Below are 13,005 nucleotides of genomic sequence, written 5' to 3' on the forward strand. Positions count from 1 at the left end.
TATATACATGTATTGCCTTTAACAGAGTTTGGCAGATTAAATTATAATGAAATAATAACGCTAACAAATAAATAGTAAGTAATTATATAAAATAAAGAAGAAAAAGTCCTGAATAATGTGTGCTTGTGATACATGATTATTAAACAGATATGTATAAAGTGTGTATGAATATGTGAGAGTATTATGAGTTGTGAGTAGTGTGTAGTGTTCAGTCTAATGGGCATCGTTCTCAGCTTGGGACGTGTGCTCGATCACTGAGTTAATAAATTTATTACAGCTGATGAAAAAAATGTCAATATCTTTAAATTTTTTTTCGTATAAATTTACTATCCTGTGCAAAACAGAATGTCTGCCATAGTTAGTACGCGGTTGGCCAACGTCGAAAAGACGTCTACTCCGTGTATGTGCTGTACTGGCCCATACTCCGATCCGTCCGGTCAGAAGCGAACAATCTATTGCAGAGTTAGCCACATCAAATAATAATTTCATGTCTGCTACTTTCCGTCTATCTTCAAGGGTAAGTAGACTAAAATATTTGAGTCTATCCTCGTATTCGTCCTTTCTTCGAAGTACATTATTTAGGCGACGTGTAAAGGACCGCTGAATAGACTCTAATTGAGATATGTAAGTAACATACGATGGGGACCAGATCGGTGAGGCGTACTCCATAATGCTACGAACATAAGCGAAATACAAAATTTTATGGGAGGCAATTTTTTTTAAACTTTTAACATTTCTATGTAAAAATCCAAGCATTCTATAAGCTTTTTGTGTTATGTAATCATAGTGACAAGTGTACAAAAGCTTATTATCCATCATTACTCCAAGATCACGGACGTGCTCTACTCTGGAAATAGTGGTACCATTAAGAGAATAGATGCGAGAGATAAAGTTGCGTTTTCGGGTATAAGTGATAGTTTGGCGGGGGGGGGGGGTTTAAGGTTAAAAACTCGATTTCCGGTGAAACTACAAGAAGTCCTATAAAAATAATAAAAAATAAATAAAAAAATAATAAAAATAATAATAGCAAAGTTTTGTTTTAAAAATTTGATTTTTTCACATAACCTCAAAATTTATGTGTTAAATTCAAATACCTAAGTTGTTGGTTTTTAATTTTATTTTATACAAAATTTATGTGTTAAATTAAAATATCTAAGTTGTTGGTTTTTAATTTTATTTTATACAAAATTTTAATTTCCACGAAAGTTACCTTTTTATATCCCAAATACACTGTAAATTTTTTTTATTGCTGTCATACAAAATACCGTTAAGTTGATATTTTTATATGACTGCTTACACTTCATATACCAAAAAGATGGAAAAGATATCTAAGTCTAAAAGACAAATTTTATTTAATTCAAAGAACTTAACATTTAAATTTGTAGATTACTTTAAAGCATTTGATAGTATTACTCATGGCTATATATTTACTTACAAAGTACGAGTACAATACGCCTCGAAACTAGAGGAGAAGAAATAAAAATAGAAAGAGGCGTAAGACCGAAATTGTTCATAGCAGTATTGGAGAATGTCTTTAAACAATTGGACTGGAAGGCCAACGGCATATGGATTGGCAATAAGTATTTAGAGACTGAGCGTTTGGAGATTAAATAAAACGACTGCTTGAGTAGTATGAAGACTGCGAGGAATATGTGGAAGAAATATTTTACTTCAGTTACACGATATATATACAAAATCCTTAAAACTAGTTAACCAATTACAATTGTTACTTAAAAAATATTTACACGTTTAGAAAATACACACCAATACTAAAGCTTACATTTTGACCAATAGTTAAACGTTTCATTCAATAAGAATTGAGAATAATATTATGTGTTCTCTCTCGCTCTAAAACTAATGCTATCGCAGTAAGCCGGTCAGCGAGCGCTTGTCTAAACTCGCGTCGATCCTCGATCATCCGATGTCATTAGGTACCCACTCTGTCGCTCATTGATTAAAATTAAATGAATAGTGATCGACCCAGCGTTCGGAACCGTACGATAATTATCGTACACATACGATAATTTTGTGCCTACGTACGATGTACGATAGCATATTATTATCGTACGCAGATTGTACGATAATTTCTATCATGATGCAAAATTTGAGAATTTATATTATTTCACTCATGCGTTGATAGTCTAAATCGCAGTAGCATGATTTTATTTTGTCCAATAAAATCTTGGGAAAATACCGGGAAATACAAGTTCTCTATTCCTATTGGTCCTTACGATCCGCTCTACTAAGTTTCACCACTGCCGATACTGTAACTTTATCCACCGCCTGCTGTACACGCTTTCTTATTGGTTAGTATAGCATCTACCAATGCGAACAAGAGAATATAAGTTCGATATTTCGATTATGTTCACACTTCATATGTATCGTATATTTTCGTGTAGAAAAGTTGGCAGTTATTTCGTTATATTATTATGATTATATGTCTGTATTCGCTCTGACAAACGGAATTATTCAAATTAAGTGAAGAAAGAAGTACTTGCATGCATATCAATATTACAATTTATATGATTTATTTATCTATAATAGACATGATCCTAAAAAATACGATAATTTCGATCCATGTACGATAATTTTTACTCCCCTGGTACGATAGTCAGTCCACTTCAAGTTGCTAACTTAATTGTGTTAATAAAATTTGTCTGCAAAGTAGGAAAGTTAATATTATAATTGTTGGAGTTATGAGGCTGATTGTACACTGAGAGAAAATAATCCGAAAAGCTGTTACAGACCTCTTGGCCACCGTCAGCCACAATATCGCCATATGATACCTGGGCGGGCAACCCCTTATCATTGCGCAAAGCGTTAGTGTACGACCAAAAAAACTTAGGATTACTTTTAATTGAATTTTCACATTTTTCAATGTATCGAGTCCAGCATTGTTTTTGAATATATTTTTGTCATTTTCTAAGTACGGAAAATGAATCATAATCTAACTTATTACTAAATATTTTCCATAGGCGATGGTATTTAGCTTTTTCTTTAATAATTTTGATTAGGGGTTTACTAAACCAAACCAGGTAACGGCGGTCATTAGACATTGCTTGTGGAACCTCGTCATCAATTATGTTCTGTAATACCTCATAATAGCTTGTCACTATGTCGTTAATATTGGTGCATTTAAATAAAAAGGACCAATCTATAGAACATAACCGAGATTTAATGACGTCATAATTAGCCTTCTTAAAGTTGTAAATTTTATAAACTGGATCCTTTAATATATTATTGTTTAGTAAGTTAGGTATTTCTAAGTCTAAAGTGGGGTGATGTGGCATATCCTCACGCGTCAGAGGGAGGTTGCAACGAGTGCATAGTACTTCCAAAGTGCAAAAAATAAGATCGAGGAATCTGTTGTCACCATTTATAATCGTGTTATATTGATCCAAACCAAGATTAGAGAGAGAATTCAAGAAAATTTGCTGCAGCTCATTGGATACATTTAGAGGCAAACGGAAGGGTCTGTCCGGATTATCTATCCAAGTAATTTCATAAAAATTAAAATCTCCTAAAACAATATAGTCATCCGCAGGATTTGTTTCTATAAAATGGCATAAGTATGTCGTTAGGTGTTTAACTTGAGCATCGTGAACCTCCAGTCAGCCAGTCAGATAGGCACAGATGACATGCAAATCGCGCGCGGCACAGAGAGCGCGGGCCGGCAGCACTACGTGCATCAGATCATAGGCAGCATCAGACGGAGCGGGTGCGGGCAGAGGACGTGCGGCGAGCTCGCGGCGCGTCAGCAGCATGACGCCGCCGCCGACCGCTCGGGTGCCGCCTACCACTGGCCCGTCACGCCTGTGCACGTCATACCGGTTATCACTTACCTCTGTATCTAGGATGCTATCTAACAGCCAAGTTTCGCAAATAGCGACCACGTGATAGTCGTGAAGAAGTAGCCCGTGTTTAAACTCTGTGAGTTTGCCGCGAATGCTACGTGAGTTTTGAAAATATAACTTAAAAGTCATCGTAGTAAAATGGTAAAAATAAATATAGAAAGAAAATATAACTACCGTAGCATTTTGTGCGGATGACAATTAAATTAAATAAAAAATTAGACTGAACAAGTGTAAGTGTGTGTTGTGTTGTGTTGTGTTGTGTCGTAAGTTTAGTGTGTGTGTATGTGCTGAGGTTACAATGCAAGTATCATACAGGACAGATAAATGTGTACATTTATAAAAAAGGATAAATATTATTTGAAGGACAAAGTATCCGTTGTAAACATTTTCTAGTGACTCTTCTTTAGCCTGAGCAATTGTTCCAAATTGAAGACTCAAGTAGCGGGAGCCTTGTCGTGTTGCCTTACATATATTTTTGCATTCCGTGTCCATACGTACTGAAACCCCAATTCCTTACATTTGTTCCTGGTGGCCTTAAGCAGTGCTTTATTCATGGGGGTGAGATGCTCGTTGACAAATATAGGTTTACTTTCACCAGGGATTTATGTCGAGATCTTAAATATTACAATGTGTCCTCTATCAAGCTTACATTAAAAGCATGCAAAAACTTAACACTTATTTAAATATTCATTAATACTATAAAATAAAAATATTTTCAAGCAGCCATTTAAAGAGTCTTGGTATAAACATTTTATTTGACAGTATTTTCAAGTTAACAAGTTTTTTGGGCAACAAAAACTCGCTGAACATATCAACCATTACCCCATATTAGTAGTCCAAATGATGCAGCGTATCCATGATAGGCCATAAGGGATAGCTTGTGTGACCCTATTCTTCTTAACCTATTAAGTACGAAGATAAAACGATTCATTTTGTATTAAACTTAGTCTATATGACTAGAATGAATGAAGACCATACCCGATCATTTAGAAGATGGTGACAATCATATTTAATAGGATGTCGAATGTCAAAATATCGGTGTTGAAAAAAGGAATGACTAGAAATTCAACAGCTTATTGTTAATACCAAAGGTGTTAAGGTACTAATTTAACACAATATAATGGTAATATCAAATCCTTATCAGAGTGTGTAGTTATAGTTTGACGACCCCTATAACCCAGTGGTTAAGGACCCAACTGAGTTAGAGAACAATTTATATTATGAATATGAATGTTTGTTTCTTAGTCATGGATTTATTATAAACATAAGTATTTATGTATGTTTAAGTAAGTATATTCAAAATTTATGAACATAATATAAAGTGTTATTCAGATATGTAACCTATATATTTTATCATATATAAGAGAAAACAAATCTTATAACTATATTTACAATACTGTGACTACATAAATTTACATAAAATAACATAAATTTTGCCGCTCTTAATATACCAGCTGTTTTAGAGCCAAATGGTCGTCCGATTGCAAGCGTCCTCATGGAACGACGCTGGTGGCTTTGGCACGGGGAAGGGCGCTGGTGTGGGACGTGACATGCGTCGACATTCTGGCTTCTTCTATGTCCAAGTTACGTCAGTTGGTGCTGGGGCTGCTGCTTCGACTGCTGAAGACGGCAAGCGTCGCAAATTTGTTGGTCTCAGTGAGTCATACATCTTTGTGCCGTTTCGTGTCGAGACACTTGGCCCGTGGTGCCCAGACGCCTCTGGGAGAATGTTCAAAATACTATCTTCGCGCCTCAATAAGGCTACTGGAAACCCAAGCGCTGGCAGCTATCTCGGTCATCGAATCAGCCCTGCTATCCAACGCGGAAATGCTGCCAGTATTCATGGTACGCTTCCACGTAATGATAGTTTTAATTTTATGTAGTAAGTATATTGTATTAAATATTATATATCAATTAAGGTCAGTCGTAAATAATGGATAATCCGATAAGTGGAGGTAACCCCGATGTCAGGCTACAATCAAATCTAGTTTTTTCGTCAGTTTTTCCAACAGTGTAAAAATTATGCATACTTTTAGTTTTTTTCTAAATTTTTGCTCCTTTGATCATTCAATGGGTTGCCATTTCTTTAAAATAAGGTATTTTTGTGTATTTTTTTTTTGCATTGTACTCCTAAAAACTTGTTTTATTAAATTTAATTACAATTATAGCCGTTGTTATCGTAAAATATTATTAAAACTGACATTTTAAGTAATTTTTTTCCGTTTTTTTGTAATTACTTGTAGATTTGACCCTTGATTGTGAAAAAAAAAGTATGGTGCTATAGCTGCCCATTATCTTAAAAACATGGCTAGTATGTGTAGATTCTTAAAAGGTATAATAGTGGGTACCTTAGCAAATAATATTAGCTCCAGGAGCAAAAGAACTAAGCTAGGTCGGGATTTCAATTTCCCAAGTAATGTCATAATTTTCGTGATTTAAGCTATAACACACCAAGACATGATTTTATTCCATTAAGAATGCAATTTTAATCTAAATAGTATCTAATCATCTGTTAATTTGCATTCTTAAAAAATACATGCGACTATGTGTAACCAGTTACTACAAGTTTATTCCAAATTCAAAGGGATCTTCAGGTAAAAAAAACAACAAAGACGGTTATATACCCTGAAGATCCCTTTGAATTTGGAATAAACTTGTAGTAACTGGTTACACATAGTCGCATGTATTTTTTACGAATGCAAATTAACAGATGAATAAAATCATGTCTTGGTGTGTTATAGCTTAAATCACGAAAATTATGACATTACTTGAGAAATTGAAATCCCGACCTAGCTTAGTTCTTTTGCTCCTGGAGCTAATATTATTTGCTAAGGTACCCACTATCATATCATCATACCTTTTCAGAATCTACACATACTAGCCATGTTTTTAAGATAATGGGCAGCTATAGCACCATACTTTTTTTTTCCACAATCAAGGGTCAAAACTACAAGTAATTACAAAAAACTGAAAAAAATTACTTAAAATGTAAGATTTAATAATATTTTACAATAAAAACGGCTATAAATGTAATTAAATTTAATAAAACAAGTCTTTAGGAGTACGATGACAAAAAAATACATAAAAATACCTAATTTTAAAGAAATGGCAACCGATTGAATGATCAAAGGAGCAAAAATTTAGAAAAAAACTAAAAGTTTGCATCATTTATACACTGTTGGTAAAACTGACGTAAAAACTAGATTTTATTGTAGCCTGACATCGGGGTTACCTCCACTTATCGGATTATCCATTATTTACGACAGACCCTGTACATAGTACAGGTTACGCTTAGTTTGGGGCAAAATAATTTGTGTAATAAAAGTGTGTCAATATTTATTTATATTTAGTTAGATGTGGTTAGGAGTGTACGGAATACTTTGAAGAGATATTTCACAATAAAATGAAAAAATATTCCACCAAAAGATATTTTTTATTCAAAATACATACTTACTGAATAACAAATAATATCCCCAAAACAAAGCGGGTGTATCTCACAACTAATACAAAACAGTTCTCATGAGTGTTCTTTTTGCATTTATTATCCCATTAAAAGTTTTCTAAATAAGATTAATATATGTTTTACGCAATAATTCTTCAAAAATATGCTCTTAAGAATTTACATTGCAGGCCAAGATGCCAGTATCATATACATTTACGACAGTCCTTAGATCCGTTATACAAAGTCTAAGGAAACTTTTTCGCTTATATTTTTTCCATTACGAGTCTCCCGGGAATGATTTCCTGCTCTTTTGAAGTCGTGACGAAAAGACAGACGCACCCGTCAACAACATAAATATAGCATAAATATTATACTGGACCAAGTTTTATTACGCATATATTATCAATTTACTTGATTATTGATTTAAAACATTTAGATCCTCAGATAATATAGATATATGTCTAGATAGAGCCTCTTGCCGCTAGACAACCGATGAAAACAGGCCAGATTTATTACTTTATGTGCGTGACAAGTTATTTCTTACACTCGCGATGTATCTCACTTTGTGTGTAGTGCACGTGCATTGCTCAGAATAGAGGTTAACTGTCAACCTAAATTTGTTCAATTATTTATAATTACATAATCCACAGCTCTTAAAAAGATTTAAATTTTACATAAAAATATTATCTGACAGCCAAAATGAGATTTACATTTTAATGGCCTGAATTTTAGGCAATCGTAACACACCATTATTGTATTCGGACAGTTGCTAGGCAATATATATATATACACAAATATGTATGCGTTTTTATCTACGTTTTCACAGCCTTCATAGTCTTTCTAGACGTATAAATGATCTACGTTTTGTGCCTGTGGTGATTAAATATTTAAGTTGAGTACTAATGTGCAAAGATGACATTCAATGATGATGCTCCGTTCTGCGCCCTTCAGGCGATTTAATAAGAACCACCTGTTATGAAGAGGTGCAACAAATATTAAAAAGCTTCACTCCAAGAACGCCCCGGGCCGGATTTGGACAATAGGGTCCATTCTCCCACTCTATTCTCGCTCTTCACGAGTGATCATAGAGTTTCCCAAGTTTCCGAGTGTCCAGCTCGCTCAGTACGCTGACGATACGGCACTCTAGTGCTTCAAGCCGCCGTCGATGAACTAGGCAACTGGTTCAAAAAAAGGCGGATTGAAGTGAACCCCACCAAGAGTGCATCGGTACTCTTTGGTACGTGGATAGCATCGGAGCTAAAAACAACATTATTTAAGTGTATGAAATACCCATACCGTGGCTGATTCATTACAAATATTTAGGAGTCACGTTCAACAGAAATATGCACTTCAAGAAACATAACGATACAGTATGCAGTAGAGCCCGATTTGTACTCAGTCGCCTTTATCCACTTGTGTGCGGGCGAAGCAAACTTCTGCGCAAACACAAAGTGACGCTGATAAAACCATCGTACGGCCCTTACTAAATACCGCAAGCGTCGTATTTGCCGCACACCCGACCGAGCTACTTGCGCCGTTTGCAAGAAGTTCAGAATAAATTCACGCGCAAGGCAACCGGAGCCCCGTGGTTGGCCCTTTACCGCGATATTGAGCTGCCGACAATTGCGCAACGCTTTGAAAAGATATCGCGATGCATTTTTGACAAGGAGCCTAACCATCCCAACATCTTGGTTAGGAAGGCATGTGGGTACACTCCGCTTCACCATAGTATTAACGTCCCCGGCACGTCACGGTAGACCCTAATGACGATGTCATTACCGCTAAAGCGAACCAACATAAAAACCGACACAGACGCACACACACCGCCTTCGCAGGCGTAGGCGCAGTCTTTCACAGCAAACCGCTGGCTCTAGTCACTCTAGATACAACAAACTAGATACAACCAAGCACACAGATTGTTTTGATACCCGACGAGACATCAGTCCTCTTCCCTTAATAGTTTCACTCCACTCTCACTCTCACAACATACACACATACATACACACTTAGACAATACATTACCGCACTCACCGGCGAGTGTATTTATTATATATATATATACATTTCCCGGTGATAAATCTAAAATTTTCGGTGATAAATCTTCAAGCAAAACTGGGTTGGTAAAGGTCTGAAGCAAAGCTGTAAAACAAAAAGAAGACTGCGTTATATTTGCTACAAACTGAAAACCAAGAGAGACAAAAATAAATACCTAACATATTCAAAAATTTTAAAAAACTGTATTTATAATTCAAAAAGAAAGGTCAACATTAAATATATAATAATTGAAAGTCTGATATTAGCAATTATCGTCCAATAAAATTAATCTCTAACTTTTCAAAGGTTTTTGAAAAATGCATTCACAAAAGATTGATAGAATTTTGCCTCAAATTTAATGTAATTAATACTGATCAGTATGGATTCCAGAAAGAGAAGTCGACGACTCAAGCAATGTTTTCACTACTACAGAAAATCTTATCTAATCTCAACAAGAAGAAGATCAAAAAATAGCTCAGTAGTCCAGCTACTGAGCTATTTTTTGATCTTTCAAAGGCTTTCGACACAGTTTCTCACCCTATATTAATTAAAAACTTGAAGATCATGGTATACGAGAGGAACCACCATTGAATGGTTAACTTCATACCTTTCAAACAGACCTCAATATGTTATCATACCGAAATTTGATGAGTATAACGAGATGAAGTCATACGCATCTGGCCACAAATTAACTAAATACGGGGTTCCTCAGGGAAGTGTTCTTGGCCCGTTTCTATTTCTAATTTATATTAATGACATTTTAAACATAACAAGATACAAATGTGTCCTCTTTGCAGACGATGTTTCCATAGTTGTGGCTTCGGACAAAATGCCTCCGTAAGTGATCATGAATCTGAAATAAACATGACGATTAATTCAATTAGTTAATGGATTAGACATAAAAACCTGAAGATAAATCTGGCAAAGACAAATTATGTTCAATTTAACGCAACTAAACGCGAAACCACAATTCTAAATGTTAATTATAATTACCTTTAAATTAATTATATACTATATTATATTTCTTATTTATTTTTCCTTTCAAAATTATTAAACTACTACTCATCTTGTGCATTATAATAGTCAGACATACAAATTCTTGAACTATGGAATAACAGACCGATACACGGGGAGTACTAATATCCTAAACACAGGGAAACTTAGTTAGGAGTTAGAGCTCAGCCATGTACTAGTAGATTGTTGTCATAATGTAGACTACATACCTACCACTCCAGCAAAATATCAATTTTCTGGGAAGGCACCAGCTTTTATGTCTGCTTCACATAAAACCTACTGTCTGTATGTGCCTAGGTTCTTTAAGAAGTCCTAGCAATAAAAACTTCGTACCTACTTGTCTAGATGCACTTACCAAACATAAGTATATAGGCTTCTTAATGTTTGTATCTAAAGGTTGTGATGATGTATAATGTTGTGTAGTAGGTATTATGAGTATGTAGTAGTATGTACATGGCTTTTTTGTATAATACGTTTTTCTTTTGAGACAAAATAAAATATTTGTATTTGTATTTGTAATTATAATACCACCACTGTTAACACAGCAAATCAAACGAAGTTTTTGCTCCTGGATGACACCATTAGATGGGAATCACATATTTCTAACGTTCATGTTATTTTTGGAATCGGTGTCCTTCAGCCGCGATCCGCTCTCGCCTCTCGCCTCCTCACAACTCAAGCACATCTCACCTATAACTATGTATGCAGTAACAAACCTATCTTGTATGACACCGACTCCAAAAATTACAATAATCGTATCTAGAATTAGATTAATTAATTAGGTTGTATAAAAATACGCAATTATTTTTATGCTTTTTATACGTATGTATATCAAATTTAAGATTTTTATGGTTTTTCTCATGGATGCCATTGTCAGATCTAGACCATTACAATTACAATGGCACCACACGGGAAGCACCAGCTTTCAAATAAAAAAAGAATTATCAAAATCGGTTCACCCAGTCAAAAGTTTTGAGGTAAGAAACATAAAAAAAAGAACATACCGACGAATTGAGAACCTCCTCCTTTTTTGAAGTCGGTTAAAAATATAACATTCGAAATTCAAATAATTCCGAATAGCTAGAAGTGAACTTTTAGTGTGCCCCATGAATTGTCTAATCATTCCTTTGGTCGATAAAAAAAATTAACGTCAGGGTGTCGTATTTGGGAGACGGTGTGCGCGCGCATGGTAGAAATTCAATCTGATATTTTTTCCTAACGCTCCAAAAAAATATAACATCAAAAATATGGATGATTGATAAAACAAAGCAAGCACTTAGTTTGTGTCCGACTTCTGGGAACAAAGAATTTCTAATTTCCGCGCTCATTAGACAGCTCGTTCGGATTGCTTCGCTGGAAGTTGTAACAAAAACTCAAAGAAAATTGATGCGTAATGTTGACATCCGCTACGGAGTCTTAATCCAATTTGCGTCTTCAGGGTAGATTTGTTTCAATAACAAAAGTATTATATCGAGTTACGACTATGTAATGAGAATATTCTACAATCGCGTGAGTAACTCAATTAAAATTAAATTCATATGCACACCTACGTACGGTTCAATCTAAACATTATTTTATCAAACTCCAATCTTATCTTAATTTTATTTTCGTATATTATTCGTAGTACTATTTAGTAAATAAAGCGCTCTTATGTGTACAAAAACAGGACTATGCATTGAGACACTTTTAGTTTTAGTAATATTGTTTTCCCTATATCATCTCAAAATATGATAATGTTAAGGAAAAGTAAAACACCATTATATTGCTGAATATTTTAATTATTTAAATCAAGTGAGTTTTTTAAATATTAACGAATCATAATTAAAATATATATATAAATTTAAAGAATTCTTGCCATTTCGCCTTTCACCGAGTTTTGAATTAAGTATTTCTTAAAATAGAAGTCTATTTCAAACTAATACAACTACGTACGTACTATTTAATAGAAATAATGATTTTTTGTGGAAAAAGAGGGCAAACGGTCATGAGGTTTACCTGATGGAAGTGATCACTGCCGCCCATAAAAACTGCACGACCGCAGGGCTTGCAGGTACTGGCCTTTCAGGAAAAGGTGTGGGAAGGGGAAGCAGAGTGGACCTACGGGGCTCTGGGGAGAAAAGGGAGTGGGCCTCCGTAATTCTCACTGACGTAATGAAATCATTCAAATATTTTGTCAAAGTCAAGCTGTAATTTCTTCATTGCATCTTTCAGATTTGCCCCGTAGGCTTGCTCACAGATGTAACTACGTTTGGTGTGATAGTAATAATAGTGTAATAGCCTGATTACTGAGCCCTGTGCTGCACCTTTACATACAGATATTTAGTCACTTTATGTATTTTTTTATTCAACCAATGAATATTCTATTATCTAGGTAGCTTTTGCACCGCTCAAGGCAGTGTAGTAATGTGTGATGCTGTAAAGTGTCAAAACCCCTGCTATAAACTAGAAATGCGACCATTACGTGTCTTTATTGTTTAGTTGTTTGTAAATTTTGTTTATAAATACACTGAGTAATTGTATTTTTTTGGTAAAAGCCATATTTCGTGCTGTTTTTAGTATTTTTTTAAGCTCTTGGATTTCCTTACAAATATACTTTTAGACTAGTTTGTCTATTATTGGAAGTATTGTTATTGGTCTGTAATTTTTCATAAACCTTTCGAC

Source organism: Leptidea sinapis, chromosome 32, assembly GCF_905404315.1.
Source record: "Leptidea sinapis chromosome 32, ilLepSina1.1, whole genome shotgun sequence".
NCBI lineage: Eukaryota > Metazoa > Arthropoda > Insecta > Lepidoptera > Pieridae > Leptidea > Leptidea sinapis.